Source organism: Neomonachus schauinslandi, chromosome 16 (genome assembly GCF_002201575.2).
Source record: "Neomonachus schauinslandi chromosome 16, ASM220157v2, whole genome shotgun sequence".
NCBI lineage: Eukaryota > Metazoa > Chordata > Mammalia > Carnivora > Phocidae > Neomonachus > Neomonachus schauinslandi.
The window spans coordinates 4770482-4774368 of NC_058418.1; positions in this window are offsets into that span (position 1 = coordinate 4770482).

The following is a 3887-nucleotide window of genomic DNA, read 5'->3' on the forward strand; positions in this document are numbered from 1 at the left end:
TTAGGGAATTGATTGCATTTACAATAACACCAAAAACCATAAGATACCTTGGAATAAACCTAACCAAAGAGGTAAAGTATCTGTACTCTAGAAACTACAGAACACTTATGAAAGAAATTGAAAACACAAAAAGATGGAAAAACATTCCATGCTCATGGATCAGAAGAATAAACATTGTGAAAATGTCTATGCTGCCCAGAGCAATCTATTCTTTCAATGCCATCCCAATCAAAATACCAATGGCATTTTTCAAAGTGCTGGAACAAACAATTCTAAAATTTGTATGGAACCAGAAAAGACCCCAAATCATTGAAAAAGAAAAACAAAGCTGGGGGCATCACATTGCCTGATTTCAGGCTGTATTACAAAGCTGTGATCACCAAGACAGCATGGTGCTGACACAGAAGCAGACACATGGATCAATGGAACTGAATAGAGAGCCCAAATATGGACCCTCAACTCTATGGTCAACTAATCTTCAACAAATCAGGGAAAAATATGCAATGGAAAAAAGACAGTCTTTTCAATAAATGATGCTGGGAAAATTGGACAGCTATATACAGAAGAATGAAACTCGACCATTCCCTTACACCATACACAAAGATAAACTCTAAATGGATGAAAGACCTCAATGAGAGACAGGAATCCATCAAAATCCTAGAGGAGAACACAGGCAGTAACCTCTTCAACCTCAGCCACAGCAAATTCTTTCAGGACATGTCTCCAAAGGCAAGGGAAACAAAGGCAAAAATGAACTTCTGGGACTTCATCAAGATAAAATCTTCTGCACAGCAAAGGAAACAATCAACAAAACTAAAAGGCAACCCACGGAATGGGAGAAGATATTTGCAAATGACATTACAGATAAAGGGCTGGTATCCAAGATCTATAAAGAACTTCTCAAACTCAACACCCAAAAAAACAAATAACCAGTCAAAAAATGGGCAGAAGACATGAACAGACACTTCTCTGAAGAAGACATACAAATGGCTAACAGACACATGAAAAAATGTGCAACATCATTAGGCATCAGGAAATTCAAATCAAAACCACACTGAGATACCACCTTACACCAGTTAGAATGGCAAAAATTAACAAGACAGGAAACAACAAATGTTGGAGAGGATGTGGAGAAAGGGGAACCCTCTTACACTGTTGGTGGGAATGCAAGTTGGTACATGCACTTTGGAAAACAGTATGGAGGTTCCTCAAACAGTTAAAAATAGAGCTCCCCTATGACCCAGCAATTGCACTCCTGGGTATTTACCCCAAAGGTACAGATGTAGTGAAAAGAAGGGCCACATGCACCCTAATGTTGATAGCAGCAATGTCCACAATAGCCAAACTGTGAAAGAAGCCAAGATGCCCTTCAAAAGACAAATGGATAAAGAAGATGTGGTTCATATATACAATGGAATATTACTCAGCCATCAGAAAGGATGCATACGCACCATTTGCATCAACAAGGATGGAACTAGAGGGGTGGAACATAAGGAATAGCACGGAGGAAACTGGGGGCAAGGAAGGGGAAACTGAAGGGGGAGAAGTCAGAGGGAGAGATGAACCATGAGAGACTATGGTCTCCGGGAAACAATCTGAGGGTTTCAGAGGGGAGGTGGGTGGGGGGATGAGTGATGGGTATTAAGGAGAGTACGTGTTGCAAAGAGCACTGGGTGTTATACACAAATAATGAATCATGGAACACTACATCAAAAACTAATGATGCGCTGTATGGTGACTAACATAACATAATTTAAAAAAATAAAACATAAATGGTTAATTTTATGTCATGTGAATTCCAGTTTGATTAAAAGTTCATTTTTTTTTAAATTTTTTTTTAAAGATTTTATTTATTTGACAGAGATAGCGAGAGCAGAAACACAAGGAGAGGGAGTCGGAGAGAGAGAATCAGGCTTCCCACCGAGCCAGGAGCCCGATGTGGGACTCGATCCCAGGACCCTGGGATCATGACCTGAGTCGAAGGCAGACGCTTCACGACTGAGACACCCAGGTGCCCTAAAAGTTCATTTTTTAAATAACTAAAAATGTAAGTGATTAATTTCACAGATTTAAAAAATAGGTATTTTCTGATTTTAATATGTTAAAATTTTGAAGCTAAGTCTGCTTATATTATGTAGAAATAACAGTTTCTCTTAGGCTGGCTGCCTCTAATTACCTGAAATTCTGTTACTGAATCTCTCAACATAGTTTCACACACGAAACGGACATGAGGTGCGGGGTGTTATTGTCATATGGATTTGTAAACATATAGTTATCATGAATAAATAAAAATTAATGTCCAGTTGCCCAAAATTAATAAATCCTGACTTCACAAAGATTATCAGGAGACTATATATAACCTTAAGGGTCATATGACCAAGATCAAGGAATAATTTCTAAGGCGTTATTATCAGTAGCACTTAAGGGCAGAAACAATTATTTTCCAGTGCCATAAGATCCATGTGCAGAGGTGGTCAACATAAGAAACAATAATAGCCAGAAGACTATAAAACACCTGAGAACATAACAGTCTTCATGGGTTATGAATAAAAGGATTTCCAGAACTTTACACATTTGGTGGAAAACTGCGTCAAAAGTCATAGTGATGTAAAGTACATGAAATATAAGAAATTGGCTATGTTTCTATAAAATAAACTTAGATATTTAGGTATTAGTTTAGCATACCAAGAGTTACATGGTGAATCTGGATACAGAAATGATAAAACAATAAAGCATCTGAATTGAACTTTAAAATATCTCTATAAAATTCATATAAAACCTAACAAGTTATGTTTAGTAAACTTAAGATATACTATAGAAAAACCAAAATATAAAAGAAATTATTAATGAATTTCTTTGTGTATTTCTGAGGTTGAACACAGTCACTTCATATAACAAAAAGCATATTCTCAAGATACACAATATGCTCAATTTTATTTTTTTTAATTTATTTTTTTTTAAAGATTTTATTTATTTATTAGACAGCGAGGGAGAGAGAAACAGCATGAGAAGGGAGAGGGTCAGAGGGAGAAGCAGGCTCCCCGCTGAGCCAGGAGCCCGATGTGGGACTCGATCCCAGGACTCCGGGATCATGACCTGAGCCGAAGGCAGTTGCTTAACCAACTGAGCCACCCAGGCGCCCCCAATATGCTCAGTTTTAAAAATCCAAATTCATTCCAATGAGAAAGGTATTCGTCAATAAGCAGGTATTAACTCAAGAAAAACAGATATAGGAAAGATAACTATGATTTTATTTTCACCAAATTCCAGATAAAGGTTTTTGGACTAAGACTGCTCCTCCATATCCCTTAGTACTCAGGAAGGAAATCTTGTAAAATACATGAAACAACATTCATTCCCTGATCAAACAGTCCCACAAATTACAGGTATAAAACAAAGAACACTGATGAGTGTCATCAAAAACACATAATCAATAATCAAATACATATATAACAAGTTCATTTGTAATACATGGAACCCTGCAGATCAAAGGAACTTTCAACTACAGAAATGCAGTAGAGTTCAATAAGGTAGGCATCATGAACTCATAAATTCCCTCAACACAATAAATCAACATCTTATTTGTTGAAGAAGGAACACAGCACACACATGGAATGAACACTGTTGCATGAATGATAGTTTGGTCAGCAGTCTCACAGATGAGGATATGAAGGCAGACATTTTTTTCCCTAGAATAAATTCCTGAACTTATTCACGCCAAATTAAGGGGGATGATCCTTACAGTGCTCCATCAACATTGCCACAATGTCCTCAAGACACACTTTGGTGACACACCAAAAACTGGAAGGACAACTGGAGCCATAAGCCAGGCTCTCATGCTACACTCCATGTCAGCATCCTGGACCATGCTGACCACACTACTCAGG